At 38.4% G+C, this 19,507-nt stretch overlaps 1 protein-coding gene across 2 annotated transcripts in view; it reads right to left on the bottom strand.

Annotated features, from left to right (window-relative positions):
• The window catches only part of LOC109050310 (B-cadherin-like), a 31,895-nt gene extending 13,369 nt beyond the window's left edge, over positions 1–18,526 (bottom strand). For both annotated transcript variants that reach the window (XM_042760855.1, XM_042760854.1), the window contains exon 1: positions 18,445–18,526. The gene's annotated coding sequence lies outside the window, so the exon portion shown is untranslated. The remainder of the gene's footprint in view (positions 1–18,444) is intronic.
• Positions 18,527–19,507: the final 981 nt, after the last annotated feature.

Raw genomic sequence — 19,507 nt, forward strand, 5'->3', positions numbered from 1 at the left:
GCCAGATCACGTAAACTGTTAAGACTGGCTACTGTAATATCAGCGTCAGGTAAGATCACTCACATTCATTTCTGCACTCAATTACATAATGTTTTAATTACATGTACCTTTTATTAAAATTAAACATGGGTTTACTACAAAAAAAAAAAAAAAATTAAATAGTTAAACTAAAGTAACCACACATTAACATGGTTTTGCTACTAGCTTTACCATGGTATTTGTAGTAAAACTGATTATACTAAAGGTAATTAATCTAAATGACTACAGCCTACGCAATGCACGCATACAAAGCGCATGATCTCTGAAACGCCCAGATGTGCCTCCTGCTGGTGGAGTAGATGTTTTTTTTCGTACGAATGTTAATATTTGTGGAATTTTTGATGGTAATGTGAGGTTAAATTAAATTTGCATGTGCAAGAAAAGCTTTGTAAAGGTGTAAATCGTGTCTCAAGCACAAGATAAAATTATTTGCAGCATTTTACTGTTATTCGTAAGTGTAATTCATGTATTGTGAAACTGCAGCTTCATGCTAACGCAAAATAAATATGATCTGCATTCTTCTAACTTCCATTTTTTCTGTGCTTACACTTTTGGCATGTTGTTTTCGAAAGTACTGAAAGCCTGTGAACAGTGATTTGCAAGCGAAAACAAAATAACTGCAAAACGGATTGACTGCATAGAGCTAATCTGTATGTGTAAAAAAACAAACTGTTGCAAATGTCTAAATGACTTGTTGTGTATGTAAGGCAAAAAGTTCCCCAAATAATCTGATATGTACAGCTCCGTCTTTCTTTTCTCTGCGCTTACAATTTTGTCACAATTGTCTCACTTACTGAGTTTTGCAAGCGCGAGGGGGAGGGCGGGTCCACCTTCTTCTTTAAGCCAATAAAATGAGCCTCTCGCTGACTCTCCATTTACTCTTATCTGATTGGTCCAGTAAACACATCATACTCCAAGACATTTATCTTCATTTAGTTCAGGATCCTTCTTTTAATGTGCACATACAGTTAAAAAATAAAATAAAATAAAAAATAACAACTTAATTAAAACATGTTCCTTTGATAAACTGTGTTCCTTTAGGATAAACTCCCATGTGTTTAAACAGAATTGTGAGCTGGTTTTAACATTATTTGCTTATGTTTGGCTTTACTTTGAAAATTCATAATCTGCTTATACCACTGAGCTGATGTTAAACTTTATAATCAAAATGATGTTATGTGACAATGCTCAACACTATGGTATCAGAGTGCTACACTTTGTAAATTTACTATGCCAATAAAGCTACTTAAATATGAATTTGTCAATTTTTCAGACCATGTTTCTATATTTGGTATTTAACACTCAATTGTATATTTTGAAATTTCAGTATTGATTCCGATTACTTTCATGTGACTGATCAAGCTATTATATGAACCAAGAATAAGTAACAACTTTGATAAATATGTCTTTACTAATGTCTAAATATATATCTAAATTCAAGTAGCTAATTATGTGGGAATCCAAAGTTCCCAGCCATACAGTCATGTTTATTTTTATATAGAGAGAGCTAAACAGCCATCTAGTGGTTACACGACAGTGATAAATGGTGAATAAATTAGAGGTGAATATTTTAATAAATATTCTAGTAATAGTTTGTAAAATCCCCTTAAATTACAACATGTTAAATAAAAAAAATATTACTTTTGGTTCTGTTGGTTCAATTATTATTGAACCAAATGTGTTTTAAAAAATGGATCAGTAGACAGGTGAAATTATGCATGTATTAGGCTAGTGCAGATACTAGATCTTCTTTAAGTATCATCAAAATTACAATATAATATTACAATAAACTAATATTTCATATAGCCTGTTCAGGAGGAGAAGGAAAACACACAGATCGAAATTCAATATGAACACATAGCCTAATGGTACACAACTTATAAAATATCAAGGTTTAATTAAGTTGGTGGGTTTTTTTTTTTTGGGGGGGGGGGGTTTACTGTATGTGCACGTTCAAGGTACTGGTGGGTAACTAAAGGTAGCTGGTGGTGGATTTCAGGAGACAGAGCAGAGAACACACACCCATCACCATCGACAAGACACCTGTGGAGCGGGTAAACAGTTTCCTCGGCAAGTTCCTCGGCGTTCACATCAATAAGGATCTCACATGGTCTACACACACCGATGCAGTGCTGAAGAAGGCACATAAACGCCTCTTCTTCCTGAGACTTCTTCCTCAGATCATTCTACACCTGCACTGTGGAGAGAATCCTGACTATCTGCATCACTGCCTGGTTTGGAAACAGCACCGCTTGCAACCGCAAAGCTCTGAAAAGGGTCGTGCGAACTGCCAGCCACATTGTTGGAGTTGAGCTTCCCTCTCTCCAGGACATCTACACCAGGTGGTGTATAAGGAAATCCCGGAGTATCATCAGTGACTCCAGCCATCCGTCCCACAGACTGCTCTCTCTGCTATCCTCAGGAAGACGTCTCCGCAGCATCCGATCCCGCACTAGCCGACTGAGGGATAGCTTTTTCCCTCAGGCTATCAGACTAATGAACAGTCTGAACTAATACACCCTACAGCATACTCCCACAACACGGTATGCTATACACACTGCACTTTAACTCCAACAGTTCAACACTGGACTATACATACACACTGCATTTAATACAATAATGTATCTGCTACCATCCAATGCACATCCACGACATTTTACATTTCCAGTTCATGTATAATCTGTTGCACCTTCGCATATTTTATGTGTATATATATATATATGTCTACATATTGTAGAATGTGTAAATACTGTATATAATGTGTATTGCTAACTGAAAGTATGTACATACTGTGTATAATTTGTCTCGCTAACTGTAAGTATGTCTAATAGTACACTGTGTGTACTGACTATATGTATGTGTATATTGCACACTGTCATCAGTTGAAGTCTGTATGTCTATATGTAAATTGTTTCTGCACTGTCTGGAGCACGCTCCCAAGAATTTCACTCATTAAGGCACATGTGCTGTGGTGATGTGACAATAAAAGTGATTTGATTTATTCTCTGTCAAAGATTTATTCTCTGGAACTGTCAAATTGTATACTTTGGCGATTTAGTGGCCATTTATTAAACAATGATGAAGCGTTGTGCTTTATAAATAATAATATAGACATCTTTAAGATTACAAATAGAAATTCTGCTTCTTCGGGTAGGCCTAAAATTTGGGAAGCTTTGAAGGCATTCTTAAGGAGCCAAATCATTTCTTATTCTTCCAGTAAGAAAAGACAATATCAAAAACAATCACAATTGGTCAAAAAAGAAATTTTAACAATGGAAAGAGAGCACTCCAAGACTAAGGATACTCAGCTGTTTAAACAATTGCAGTCTAAAAAATTGGAATACATTTTTTGTCATCTAAAGAAGCAGAAAATGCACTTCTCAGATCACGACAGAGGTATAACGAACACGGGGATAAGATTGGAAAAGTGTTAGCATGGCAAATAAGAAAAGAAGAAATTAGCAAATCTATAACTATAATATGTTCTTCATATACTAAAAGTATCAAACATCCAAAATTAATTAACCAAGTATTCTTATATTTTTATAAATTGCTGTATAAGTCTCAAGGAGTAGAGGAATCTGAAATCCAAAACTTTTTAAGCAAATTGGATATCCCAGTCTTATGTGATAATGACCGAGAAGAACTGGAAAAAGAAATTTCAAAAGAAGAGATTCAGTCTGCAGTTGCTGCACTAGCCAGGCGTAAAACACCTGGTTTGGACGGTTTTTCTATGGATTTTTATAAAACTTTTTTTTTTTCTAAATTAGCTGACCCATTGCTTTCAATGTATGAGGAGGCAATTTATAAAAAATAATTACCAGAGACTTTTAATCAGGCTTTAATTACAATCCTACTGAAACCTGGCAAAGACCCTAATCTATGTATCGGCCGATCTCACTACTTAATTCTGATTATAAAGTTCTTACTAAAATGATTTCATTACTTTTGGAGGGGGTTTTGCCTAGTTTAATTCATATGGATCAAACTGGATTTATTAAAAAATCAATAATATAGGGAGGGTAATGAACATTATTTACTCGGCAAAACAAATGGATTCTCCGGTGATTGCTCTTTCTTTAGATGCAGAAATCTAACCGAGTAGAATGGCCTTATTTGATAGATATTTTGCATAAAATGAATTTCGGTTCCAAATTTATTGATATGATTTGAATGTTGTATAGAAGTCCATCAGCAACTGTCCGTACTAACTTCGCACTTTCATTTATCAAGGGGAACCAGACAGGGATGTCCCTCTGTCTCCACTTCTTTTTGCATTGGCAGTGGAACCCCTGGCCATAGCAATATGGGCAAATTAATCAATATCTGGGCAAGAGGTAGGAGGCTGTGTACACAAAATATCATTGTACGCGGATATAACATGATGTTATGTTATATTTAACTAATCCTGAATCACCTCTGCCTACTTTATCTCAATTCAAAAATTTTAGAGACATATCTGGTTATAAAATGAATATTAATAAAAGTGTTATGATGCCACTGAATTTGGCTGCAGATAAATTGCCCTTAAATAACATTACTTTTTTTTACGGAAGTCGGAAAAGATAGTTCATTTAAGTTTAGTTCATATTCTTTGAATTATTCCCCATTACTTAAAAAAGTAATGAGAGATTTGGAAAGATGGAACTCACTACCGTTATCACTAATTGGCACGATAAATTACAAAATAATGAACAATCTTCCTAAATTTTTATATTTATTTCAAACTCTTCCCATTTCTATCACACAGAATTTTTTTAAATAATCTCAATAGCTCAATTAGAAAACTTATTTGGAATAATAAAACTCAGAGGGTTAAACTTAAAACATCACAAATGGCATCTAAAAAAGGTGGATTATAACTTCCAGATTGTATGTCTTATTTTTGGGCAGCACAAATGAGAGCGTTATGGTTTTGGCAGGTGAATAGTACTTTGCCACCTGCATGGATACAAATTGAAAGATATCATGCAGGGGAAATACCTCTAGATAAGACTCTGTTCATCCCATTAAAATATAATTGGTTACTATCATTATATAACTGTCATGTTTCAGTTCCTGTTTTTCCTTACTTGGTCTGTTTCCCGTCCTTGTTTAGTTTGATTATTATCATACCTGTGTTTCCTTGTTATCCTGTCTTTATATGCCCCAGTCTTTCAGTTCAGTTTGGTCGGGTCTATCAGTTCCATGCGTGTGTCTTCCTCCTGTTTTCCCATGTTGGATTAACCCTGTGTTGAATTAATAAAGACTTTTCTGATTATCCTCGCTCCGTGTTCCTTCCGGCACAGTAGCGTGACAGAAGATCCGAGCAAAAACAGTGTAAATATAGTGTCTACCCTCCATTTGTTTTCCAGTTTCACTCAGTCCTTTTTCTTTCCGTTGTGTTGTATGGATCCCCTACTTCACCCAGAATACCTCCTCCTCCTGCAAGAGCAGGGGGAGAATTCGCTCAGGGGCACACACCAGACTGTTCTGGATCATGGCACGCCTCACCAGCTGCCTGGACGACGCGCTCTGTGCGTTCTACGACACCAGTTTGAACATCGCATACAGAGTGCCGTCGTCCGAGGACGGTCCCCGAGCGAATTTCACCGCCTTTGTGGAGTGGACACTGGTGAGAAATGGATTTCCGTTCCCCACCTGTTCCCAGGGATTGATCACCAGTGCCACTCCCGACCCAGAGCCCAGCCCACCATCTCCCCACGGTATGGAGCATAAGCCCGAGCCCACCGATGACAGAGTGCCAGAGCCCAACCTGTCAGACCAGGTGTGGGAGAGAGAGAGCTCCGCCCCCTGCATCATGGCTGAGAGTGAGCTGAATATGGTACACCAAAAGGGCCAAAATGAGGGGGAGGATCTTATAGATTGAGTATCTGAACTGGAGGTTGAACTGCCCCCTCTCCACTCTCCGTCGTCTCTGCTGATCCCGTCCAGCCCTCCTTTGTCCTCTGGCTCCACCTTGGTCGGGCGTCGATCCACCATCGGCCCTGGACTCCTCTCCACTGGCTGCGCCTAGTCGCTCTGTCCCACCAGCTCCTCTGGGCTCCTTCCTCCCGCCAGCTCCACCTTGGTCCTCAGTCGCTCTGGTTCCACCGCAGATCTCTGGATCTCCGCCTCCACCTCTGTTGCCAGAGCCCTCGGCTCCAACCTGGCCCCCCGGATCCTCGGCATCCCCCTGGCTCGTTGGCTCTCCGTCTCCGCCTCGGGCTCCTCCTTCACCTGCTCCGCCGCCGTTGGTCGCCGTTGGTCGTCAGCTCCTCCTGTCTCCTCCCTGGCTCCTCCATCCGTTGTCGCCTCCCTGGATCCTCCCTCCGTGGTCTCTTGTGTGCCGGCCCCCTCCCGGGGATCCGTCCTCCACTGGAGCCTCCTCTCAAGCTCCCACCTATGCCTCCTCCTGTTGTTGCCTACGGTGCGACACACCTTCCGGGAGGGGGGTGAAATGTCATGTTTCAGTTCCTGGTTTTCCTTATTTGGTTTGTTTCCTGTCCTTGTTTAGTTTGATTAATAGCTCATTCCATACACCTGTGTTTCCTTGTTATCCTATCTTTATATGCCCCAGTCTTTCAGTTCAGTTTTGTCGGGTCTACCAGTTCCATGCGTGTGTCTTCCTCCTGTTTTCCCATGTTGGATTTACCCCGTGTTGGATTAATAAATACTTTTCCGATTATCCTCGGCCCCGTGTTCCTTCCGGCACAGTAGTATGACAATAACAATACTCCTTTTCACTACAACCTATCTCTTCCTGCCATTTTTCTCATGCTACTTTACTTAAAGCGGTCAAAGACCACTTATAAGTAGAAATAATAATAATAATAATAATAAAAAAAAATATCTCAAATAGCCATAAGATAAGATAGATCAGATGAATGTGTAATATGACACATTTGCTTTGAACTACAAACCCGATTCCAAAAAAGTTGGGACACTGTACAAATTGTGAGTAAAAAAGGAATGGAATAATTTACAAATCTCATAAACTTATATTTTATTCACAATAGAATATAGATAACATATCAAATGTTGAAAGTGAGACATTTTAAAATGTCATGCCAAATATTGGCTCATTTTGGATTTCATGAGAGCTACACATTCCAAAAAAGTTGGGACAGGTAGCAATAAGAGGCCGGAAAAATTAAATGTACATATAAGTAACAGCTGGAGGAACAATTTGCAACTTATTAGGTCAATTGGCAACATGATTGGGTATAAAAAGAGCCTCTCTGTGTGGCAGTGTCTCTCAGAAGTCAAGATGGGCAGAGGATCACCAATTCCCCCAATGCTGCGGTGAAAAATAGTGGAGCAATATCAGAAAGGAGTTTCTCAGAGAAAAATTGCAAAGAGTTTGAAGTTATCATCATCTACAGTGCATTATATTATCCAAAGATTCAGAGAATCTGGAACAATCTCTGTGCGTAAGGGTCAAGGCCAGAAAACCATACTGTATGCCCGTGATCTTCGGGCCCTTAGACGGCACTGCATCACATACAGGAATGCTACTGTAATGGAAATCACAACATGGGCTCAGGAATACTTCCAGAAAACATTGTCGGTGAACACAATCCACCGTGCCATTTGCCGTTGCCGGCTAAAACTCTATAGGTCAAAAAAGAAGCCATATCTAAACATGATCCAGAAGCGCAGGCGTTTTCTCTGGGCCAAGGCTCATTTAAAATGGACTGTGGCAAAGTGGAAAACTGTTCTGTGGTCAGATGAATCAAACTTTGAAGTTCTTTTTGGAAAACTGGGACGCCATGTCATCCGGGCTAAAGAGGACAAGGACAACCCAAGTTGTTATCAGCGCTCAGTTCAGAAGCCTGCATCTCTGATGGTATGGGGTTGCATGAGTGCGTGTGGAATGGGCAGCTTACACATCTGGAAAGGCACCATCAAAGCTGAAAGGTATATCCAAGTTCTAGAACAACATATGCTCCCATCCAGACGTCGTCTCTTTCAGGGAAGACCTTGCATTTTCGAACATGACAATGCCAGACCACATACTGCATCAACTACAACATCATGGCTGTGTAGAAGAAGGATCCGGGTACTGAAATGGCCAGCCTGCAGTCCAGATCTTTCACCCATAGAAAACATTTGACGCATCATAAAGAGGAAGATGCAACAAAGAAGACCTAAGACAGTTGAGCAACTAGAAGCCTGCATTAGACAAGAATGGGACAACATTCCTATTCCTAAACTTGAACAACTTGTCTCCTCAGTCCCCAGACGTTTGCAGACTGTTATAAAAAGAAGAGGGGATGTCACACAGTGGTAAACATGGCCTTGTCCCAACTTTTTTGAGATGTGTTGATGCCATGAAATTTAAAATCAACTTATTTTTCCCTTAAAATTATAAATTTTCTCAGTTTAAACATTTGATATGTCATATATGTTGTATTCTGAATAAAATATTGAAATTTGAAACTTCCACATCATTGCATTCTGTTTTTATTCACAATTTATACAGTGTCCCAACTTTTTTGGAATCGGGTTTGTATTTTTATTGTAATATTAGTTTGATTATTTTGATGGTACCCTTCACTCTCAGAAATAAAGGTACAAAAGCTGTTGCTGGGGCAGTACCTTTTCTAAAAGTACACTTTTTTACCTATTAGGTTCTAATATGTACACTTTAAGGACTAAAATGTACCTTTAAGGTACCAAAATTGTCCCTTTAGGTACAAAAATGTACCTTTTGAAAAGGTACCGCCCCAGTGACAGCTTTTGTACCTTTATTTCTGAGAGTGTTTAGACAGCTGTTGATAAGTAACTCTGCAACTACATATCAACTAGCAGTCACTAGAGTATTAGTATGTCTGCTACTGTAAATATATGCTAACACTTTATTTCAATGGTCAACCAACAGATAAACTGACTATAAGTGTCTTTGCAAGTACGTTAACTACCATTCTTGAGCATACTAATACTCTAATGAGAATTAGTTGGCATGTAGTTGCAAAGTTGCTTAAAGTCGACCGATTAAGGGGAACATCAAAATAAAATGTAACCATATAAAACATTGCATTTTTTTCAGTTGGAGCATAAAGCTCACATCAATTAATTAACATTAGCTCCACAGGAAACACTCAAATAACACTCAACATCTAACCACTCACAAGCTGTAGTGAGATACTGTGCAGATCTTAAATAAACAATGTTAAGATATGATACAGTCCATTATACTGTAAATGAAGTAGACTTAATATGATGTTCACTGTGTGTTATAAATAATCGTACTCTTAAACTTATAACCACAAATACGTAAGCCCTGTAGGTGGGTGTCGCTGTTGGACAGTGTTATTCCTGCTTCCTGTTTGCCGTGCTGCTGTTTTGTGATCGTAGCTCCATGTAGCTTTGTTTTTCTGTAGAATCTTTATATTACTATCACTCTCTGTTGTTTAAAGTGATGAAATATAACTTAATTCCCACCATATTTCTGATATTATCTATCAATCTAATCTGATTAATTTGATCGTTCACTTTTATTTTAAATCCGCGAGTGCAGTGCACCTGCATCGCGTTAGCACTCGTTAGCTTGTCATTAGCGTTTCCATTTGTGCCTATCGCTGTTTTCTTTCCTTCTCTCCTCTCTCTCGTTACTCTCTCTCTCCGGTTTTCACAAGTTCATCAAACAACTGTGGTAAGAATCTTTCATCAAGCACGGTGAGTAATGGCTTCTCCTGCTATTGTTATTTGCTCTGCTTGCCACATGTATAGTTTATCTATCTCTGTCGGTGATGAGGGATTCACATGTGATAAATGCAGGGAAATAGTTAGGCTGACAGAGAAGATTTCAGAATTAGAGACACGCATCCAAACTTTAATTGAGGATAGTAAGAATGTGAGGGCTCTAGATACGGCTTTGGATGCGTCTAGCTCGGGGAGTCCTGTACATTGTTCGTTTCCGGTAACAGGGCCTTTGCAGCAGGGCAACTGGGTGACTGTGAGGCGGCATAGTCGTGGGTCTAAACAACACTCTTCTGTTCCGATCAAAACATTAAACAGGTTCTCCCCACTCAGTGATGCACCCACTGAGAAACCTGATGAAAGTGCTCTAGTTATTGGTGATTCTATTGTACGGAATGTGAAAATAGAGACCCCAGCCACTATAGTCCAATGTTTACCGGGAGCCAGAGCGCCTGACAACTTAGCAAATTTAAAAGTGCTGGCTAATGCTAAACGTAAATACAGTAAGATTGTTATTCATGCCGGTGCTAATGATGTTCGACTTCGCCAGTCAGAGATCACTAAAAATAACATTAAAGAGGTGTGTGAACTTGCAAGCATGATGTCAGACACTGGTCTCCTCCCTGCTTACCGTGGTGATGAGATGCATAGCAGATTGTTATCACTCAATGGCTGGATGTCTAAGTGGTGCCCGCAGAATAACATAGGTTTCATAGACAATTGGACAAGCTTTTGGGGCAGACCTGACCTGTTGAAAAGAGATGGTCTTCATCCCTCCTGGGGTGGTGCCGCTCTTCTTTCTAGAAATATGGCACATAGTCTTAGAGTTTGTACTTGACTAACTGGGGCCCAGGTCAGGAAGCATACAGACTGGCTAAACCGACCGTCTGCTAGCCGCCTCCAGTCACAGAAGTCAGTTAATTCTCAGCACATAGAGACTATTTCACCTAGATATCACACTATAGAGACTGTGTCTGTTCCCCGGGCTAGAAAATACAAAAAATGTCCAAACCAATTTAAGAGCAACAATTTAATTGAGGTTCAACAAATAAGAAACAGATGCAATACGGATAAACAAATGATAAAGCTTGGCTTATTGAATATCAGGTCCCTTTCTACGAAAGCACTTTTTGTAAATAATATGATCACTGATCATAATCTAGATGCACTCTGTTTGACAGAAACCTGGCTAAAACCTGATGATTACATTATTTTAAATGAGTCTACACCCCAAGATTACTGTTATAAACATGAGCCACGTCCAAAAGGTAAAGGGGGAGGTGTTGCTTCAATCTATAACAATGTTTTCAGGATTTCTCAGATGGCTGGCTTCAAGTATAACTCGTTTGAAGTATTGGTGCTTAATATAACATTATCCAGAGAAACCAATGTTAATGATAAATCCCCTGTGATGTTTGTACTGGCTACTGTATACAGGCCACCAGGGCACCATACAGACTTTATTAAAGAGTTTGCTGATTTTACATCCGAGTTAGTGCTGGCTGCAGATAAAGTTTTAATTGTTGGTGATTTTAATATCCATGTTGATAATGAAAAAGATGTATTGGGATCAGCATTTATAGACATTCTGAACTCTATTGGGGTTAGACAACACGTCTCAGGACCTACTCATTGTCGAAATCATACTCTAGATTTAATACTGTCACATGGAATTGATGTTGATGGTGTTGAAATTATGCAGCCAAGTGATGATATCTCAGATCATTATTTAGTTTTGTGCAAACTTCATATAGCTAAAACTGTAAATTCCACTTCTTGTTACAAGTATGGTAGAACCATCACTTCTACCACAAAAGACTGCTTTGTAAGTAATCTTCCTGATGTATACCAATTCCTTAGCATATCCAAAACCTCAGAACAACTTGATGATGTAACAGAAACTATGGACTCTCTCTTTTCTAGCATTTTAAATACAGTTGCTCTTTAAGCTTAAGGAAGGTTAAGGAAAACAGTCTGACACCGTGGTGTAATGAGCACACTCGCACCCTAAAGAGAGCAGCCCGGAAAATGGAGCGCAGCTGGAGGAAAACAAAACTAGAAGTATTTCGTATTGCTTGGAGGGAAAGTAACCTATCTTACAGAAAAGCATTAAAAAACTGCTAAATCTGATTACTTTTCGTCTCTTTTAGAAGAAAACAAACATAACCCCAGGTATTTATTCAATACAGTGGCTAAATTAACGAAAAATAAAGCATCAACAAGTGTTGACATTTCTCAACATCACAGCAGTAATGACTTTATGAACTACTTTACTTCTAAAGTCGATACTATTAGAGATAAAATTGTAACCATGCATCCATCAGCTACAATATCACATCAGACAGTGCACTATAGACCCCCTGAGGAACAGTTCCACTCATTCTCTACTATAGGAGAGGAAGAACTGTATAAACTTGTTAAACTCATCTAAACCAACAACATGTATGTTAGACCCTATTCCATCTAAGCCTCCTAAAAGAGGTGCTTCCAGAAGTCATAGATCCTCTTCTGACTATTATTAATTCCTCATTGTTATTAGGGTATGTCCCCAAAACCTTCAAACTGGCTGGTATTAAGCCTCTCATCAAAAAAACCACAACTTGACCCCAAAGAAATAGTTAATTATAGACCGATCTCGAATCTCCCTTTTCTTTCCAAGATACTAGAAAAGGTAGTATCCTCACAATTATATTCCTTCTTGGAGAAAAATGGCATCTGTGAGGATTTCCAGTCAGGATTTAGACCGTATCATAGTACTGAGACTGCTCTCCTTAGAGTTACAAATGACCTGCTCTTATCATCTGATCGTGGTTGTATCTCTCTATTAGTGCTATTGGATCTTAGTGCTGCGTTCGACACTATTTACCACAACATTCTTTTGCATAGACTAGAACACTTTGTTGGCATTAATGGAAGTGCATTAGCATGGTTTAAATCGTACTTATATGACCGCCATCAATTCGTAGCAGTGAATGAAGAGGTATCATATCGTTCACAAGTGCAGTATGGAGTACCTCAAGGCTCAGTACTAGGGCCGTTACTCTTCACGCTTTACATGTTACCTTTGGGAGATATCATCAGGAAACAAGGTGTTAGCTTTCACTGTTATGCTGATGATACTTAGCTCTATATTTCTTTGCGGTCCGGCGAAACATACCAATTTGAAAAACTAACGGAATGCATAGTCGATATAAAAAACTGGATGACAAGTAATTTCTTACTGCTAAATTCTGAAAAAACAGAGGTGTTAATTATAGGGCCTAAAAGCTCTGCATGTAATGACATAGAACGTTGTCTAAGCCTTTATGGCTGCTCTGTCAATTCTTTGTCATCAGTTAGGAACCTAGGTGTGCTATTTGATAGCAACCTTTCCTTAGAAAGCCATGTTTCTAGCATTTGTAAAACTGCTTTTTTCCATCTCAGAAATATATCTTAATTACGGCCTATGCTCTCAATGTCAAATGCAGAAATGTTAATCCATGCGTTTATGACCTCAAGGTTAGACTATTGTAATGCTCTATTGGGTGGTTGTTCTGCACGCTTAGTAAACAAACTCCAGTTAGTCCAAAATGCAGCAGCTAGAGTTCTTACTGGAACCAGGAAGTATGATCATATTAGCCCTGTCCTGTCAACACTGCACTGGCACCCTATCAAAACATCGTCCTATTAAACACTGAATAGATTTTAAAATCTTGCTTATTACTTATAAGCCCTGAGTGGTTTAGCACCTCAGTATTTGAACGAGAGTCCTGCACGTCTGCTGCGTTCTCAAAACTCTGGCAATTTGATAATACCTAGAATATCAAAGTCAACTGCGGGTGGCAGATCCTTCTCCTATTTAGCGCCCAAACTCTGGAATAACCTACCTAACATTGTTCGGGAGGCAGACACACTCTTGCAGTTTAAATCTAGATTAAAGACCCATCTCTTTAACCTGGCTAACACATAACATACTAATACACTTCTAATATCCAAATCCGTTAAAGGATTTTTAGGCTGCACTAATTAGGTAAACCGGAACCGGGAACACTTCCCATAACACCCGATGTACTTGCTACATCGTTAGAAGAATGGCATCTACGCTCATATTAGTCTGTTTCTCTCTTATTCCGAGGTCACCATAGCAACCAGATCCAGTCTGTATCCAAGTCAGAGGGTCACTGCAGTCACCCGGATCCAGTACGTATCCAGCCCAGATGGTGGATTAGCACCTAGAAAGGACCTCTACAGCCCTGAAAGACAGCGGAGACCAGGACAACTAGAGCCCCAGATACAGATCCCCTGTAAAGACCTTGTCTCAGAAGACCACCGGGACAAGACCACAGGAATCAGATGATTCTTCTGCACAATCTGACTTTGCTGCAGCCTGGAATTGAACTGCTGGTTTCGTCTGGTCAGAGGAAAACTGGCCCCCCAACTGAGCCTGGTTTCTCCCAAGGTTTTTTTCTCCATTCTGTCACCGATGGAGTTTTGGTTCCTTGCCGCTGTCGCCTCTGGCTTGCTTAGTTGGGGACACTTCATTTACAGCGATATCGTTGACTTGATTGCAAATTATTGCACAGATACTATTAAAACTGAACTGAGCTGCATGATGTCATCACCGAATTCAATGATGAACTGTCTTTAACTGTCATTTTGCATTATTGACACTGTTTTCCTAATTATTGTTGTTCAGTTGCTTTGACGCAATCTTTTTTGTTTAAAGCGCTATATAAATAAAGATGACTTGACTATTATGATGTATTATAATTGTTGTTATGATTATTCATGAATGGATTTTACATATTATAATTTTTTTTTATATTGCATTATGCATTCATTATAAAGCCTTAAGAATGCCCTTATAATGTATTATAAAATACGTGCTTCATAGAAAGTGTTGCCAAGTTTTCTCTTCCTGTTAAACACTTTTTCAAATATTTTCAGGTGAGAAATTATATCAATACAATACAAGGTAATTTAAGGTCTCTTTCTTTACTCCAAATAGCTAGCACTATAAGAGAGAAAAAAGGATCTAAAGGTTTTGTGTCTTATATGTAAGGCCAATTTCATTGACTTGTATAGGAAGGATGTATCATCTTCAAGATTTAAATGGAAAAAAGATCTGGAATGTACTGACATCTTTATTTAACCTAAATCTGTAATTACAGTTATATAATTCATATACATATAATTTTTATCATTTCATATCATTTAGTTATATAATAATAATCATACACATAAATCAAATTATGTGTATGATTATTATTATATAACTAAATTATTATATAACTATTATTATATAACTAAATAATAACCCAATTTGAAGCAAAAACAGAATGTTCTGACTAGCTTTGTGAAATTATACTAAATGCCTGAACGAAACAAACAGCAGAAGCTGTGAATGAGAGGCATATTCACTCTCTGACAGCAGGAGGCGCCTCTGGAACACCAGACACAGACCAGATACAACATTTCCTTGGCTACCGCTGTAAACAAAGCTGCTCTGCACTGAAACACTGCTTTTGTGTGTGTTGTTGATATGTGTGTTTGTAGGTGGTTTGAATGTGTGTTTTAAAGAAGACAGTCAGCTCCCCTCAGAAACACATTCATATAAACCCCCAAATCAATATTGAGGATTTTCTTCCAATAGTTTGTGAATCATGAACAGTGAGTGATCTGCCTGCTACAGTATTTTTCTCTGTGGATCCGTCTTCAGCATCTCTGGCCTGTTAAAAGGCTTTAACCTTTTAAGGCTTTAACAGACTTCCATATTTTCACATAAATGACATTTTGGAAAATGATTGCATTGCAGCCTGAGGGATTCCTACTCTTTCAGTCTTTGATGTGACATGGAAAAAAGCACATACCGCAGGAACGGTATAGAGATTGCTAATGTGTCGTCATCATGACATATTCCCAGTGGTGAACGCAAAGCATTTTGGGAAACCGCGGCACAAACATAACGCGCCAGACTTCTATGCATGGAGGGAGGAACGCTGTTATAAACTGGAATAGTCGTTCTCACGATAGAAGTGGCGTAAAGCTTAAGAACGGAATATCCTTTTATCGTTTTCCAGCGTGGAAAAATAATAGTACAAGCCATGTTTCAGAGGTGACAAAAAGTTGACGAATGGCATGGATAACATTAGCAGCGGTAAGGAGCCCAAGATTACCTTCGATAACACTCCACACGATGGTGTGTTCAAAACATTTTCACAAAGGTAAGTTACAATTACTCTCTGTAAATGTTATGTTGTGGGCAAATAACCAGTGTGTTTTGTTTGACTCAACCAAACCATTAGATTTGACGTTAGGCCACTGTTAACTGTTAAGTAGCATGAAATGGCTAGAAGATGAGCTTAAGTTACCAACGTACTAAAGCGTAATGTTAATCAGTTTTAAATGTTGTACATCTAGGCTACATAGCAATTTATTTGGTGACTGTGTTTGCAGGCAAACCTGACCTATGAAATGTTGGAGTGTGATCCTGACTGGACCCCTTCTCTGTACCTCGGCCATACTGAGGTCAAAGCTACGAACACAGACCGGTTCAAGCCCTTTTGGAGAATTATATACCATGCTCACATCTAATATGTAAATGTTTATTGTTTTCCAAAATATTTTGTAATGTCTCTTCTCACATGTAATGATTTTTAGCCATGTCTGTAATGAAAAAAATACACAAAGACTGAATGGAATTCTGCCTCCTTTATCTGTATTAAGGAATAATTGTGCAAAATCAGTGTTCTTTGGTTGCAAACACAAGTACATAACTTAAATAGTAGTAACAATCCAACTTAATTTCAGTTTCTTTACATATTTAACATGTAAATACATTTAAATGAATTCATTTACATTATAAAAAGTCCATAGAAAACTTTGTGTGTGTATGCACTAAAACTTAGTATCATGTAGTTGTAAATATATGGGTGCTGGAAGTTGGGCAACAGTTAGACGTCCCTTGACCAGTCGCTCTGCTCGTAAGGATCCAGTCCTTTGATTCCCTTTTTTTTCTCGTCATATCTCGTCTTTGCATTAGGATTTAGTTTTAGGCGGTATGGTCCGACAATGTTTTCTTTAGTCCGCTCTATTTTGTACGATTATATTCTGTTTTTCACGCTAATTTTTCATTATTTTCATCCCAGAACACTAGCCTGCTATGCCAGCCCAGGTAAACTGGCCAAACATACCCATAATTCTTTGCGTTCTGATGACGTTGCCGCCCAGTTGGTCACATGTCTTAGCGATCTCTATAATGGAAAATATTAGTGGTTTTGAAACTGTGAAATTTTCAAATAGCGGTATACCTTGAAATCGGTAATCGGCCCATGTCTACATACACACATGGTGCTGTTTTTTTTTCTCTAATTGTTTAAGCAACTTTATATGGTTTATAAACATTATATATTTGGTTTATAAACATTATTTTAAACATTGTGCACTTTTTTCAAAGATAGTTGTGTTATTTTATTACGCTTTGAAGAAACGTGCATAATATTTTGCTCGATCCGCCCTCTTGTAGCCTCAGGAGAGAAGCCAAAAGCTTTTTTCCCCTAACTGAAATTATACCTTTTAAATTCGAATATAATTAAAATTTTGATAATATTTAAGTATAAAATTAGAATTTAGTTTTTTAGTCATTTTGACAGCCATACAGACCAGTGAGGTTTTTTTCAGGGTTGGAGCTTAACTCTGCAGGACATCAGCACTCCAGGACTGACGTTGCCTACCCCTGTTTTAGATGCCTGACAACAAGTGAAAGCTGTGAAAAAGGAGGCTTCAGAGATCATCTTTACTGTGTGCAAAAATGGCTCTGTTGTGGTCCTGAACAGCTTGAGGGCATTGCAATGTGGTGGAAAGCCCTGAGTTCATCAGACTATCTGTTTAATGAGGAGTAAGGACATCATTTTTTTTTTCATCAGAAAAGTAGCTACAATCCGTGAAAAGTTTTTAAGTCCTGAACAGCAAAGTGGTAATGTTTCAGTCTGTAGTACTTTAGTGTTTCTGCCTTTGATGGTGAGTTTTCATTTGCATTTACGTCCATTTTGCAGATTCAGGTTGCATTTGTTATATGTTGTAAATTTTACAGGACCTATTCTGTTCTGTGTCAGATGCGTCACACCGATAAGCTGTTTTCGTTCAGATTAAATCACAACAACGTAGGAAACAGTTCCGACGTATGCCGTTCTGACACAGAACAGCATAGGTCCAGCAGATATTCTCTAAAATGGCACCAGGGTGATGTGGAGGAGACAAATTGTTGAATAAAGTAGTTTTTTTGTGTGTGTGTGTGTGTGTGTGTGTGCACAAAATGTATTCTAGTAGCTTTGTATAATTGGAGATGAACCACTGATGTCACATGGATTAATTCACAGATCTCCTTGCTACATTTCCGGACTTTCAGAATTTCAGTTGCGTTGTTGTCTATGTAGGGACAGACAGCTCTCAGATTCCATCGAAAATATCTTAATTTGTGTTCCGAAGATGAACGAAGGTCTCACGGGTTTGAAACGACATGAGGGTGAGTAATTTAATGACAGAATTTTCATTTTTGGGTGAACTAAGCCTTTATGGTGAGACCAGATTTAACATAAGCATAAACATAGACTAACGTTATAGCGTTTTTGAAACCGGCCTTGTAAGTGTACTTTGCTTTGTTTAAAAATATTTTAATATTATAATTTTTTTAAACAACGTTCGGCTGCTTTAGCGTTTTAATGAGATGTGAAAACAGCCTACCTCTTCCTAGTCTTTCCCCCCTGTAAAGGTGATCTCTGTGCACTTTAAAAACGAATAACTCCGACTCAAATCCAGGTGTACGTTTTGAATGTCTATTATATATCATGTAATAACTGAATAAATGATAAAAAATAAACAAAATGAATAAATAAATAATTAAAAACATAAGAAATAAGTATAACATCCCGAAGTCTTCATTGTCCGAAACTGCGCATCCATTTTCTGTATATCACTCTACGATCAAAGAAAAAATCTTACCTGACCAAGAAAAACGATAACTCCAAATAGAATCATTACACACGCCATTCGACACAACAGCATCCAGCTGCAGAGATCGCAGCTACAACGGTTTCAGAACCACAGCCACAGAACCGGAAGTGAGGGGCGGAGCTTACGTTCTTAACAGAGTAGCGCCACCTTACGGTTTTTAAGGGGTAATTTGCTTTTATTTTGCTTTTGTTACGTAGTATTTTTTGTACTTTTTGTTTTTATAATTTTATATTGATATTTTATGAATTTTAATCTTGTGTAATTTAGTTGTAGGCCTATACAGGTTTTCGTTTCATTTTATTATGTGAGTTATTTCCTGTTTGTGATATTAACAAATAATGTTTGAAACTTTTGGGCATTTTATATGAAATATACTTTAATCACAAGATTCAAAATAAATGTTTACTCCAAAGTCAAGAACAAACGCATCATACATTTTTCTATATGAAAACTAAAACATTTCAATAAACACACACACACACAAACAGCACCATCATTTTAAAAGTAACAATCAAAATGTACACAATTATTAAATTGAAGTTTATAAAATGAACAATTCACATTTGAGCCCATTTTGTCATGACAACCCTGCTGGAAAAACCAGCATAGACCAGCATAGCTGGTCATACCAGCAAGACCAGCATATGTTGTGTTTTGGTCCTGGTATGCTGGTGACCAGCATGGGATGGTGGCGCTGGTATGCAGCATCCCATGCTGTTCACCAGCATACCAGCCCCAGCATCCCATGCTGGTCACCAGCATACCAGCCCCAGCATCCCATGCTGCTCACCAG

This window comes from Cyprinus carpio, chromosome A7 (assembly GCF_018340385.1).
Source record: "Cyprinus carpio isolate SPL01 chromosome A7, ASM1834038v1, whole genome shotgun sequence".
Classification (NCBI taxonomy): Eukaryota; Metazoa; Chordata; class Actinopteri; order Cypriniformes; family Cyprinidae; genus Cyprinus; species Cyprinus carpio.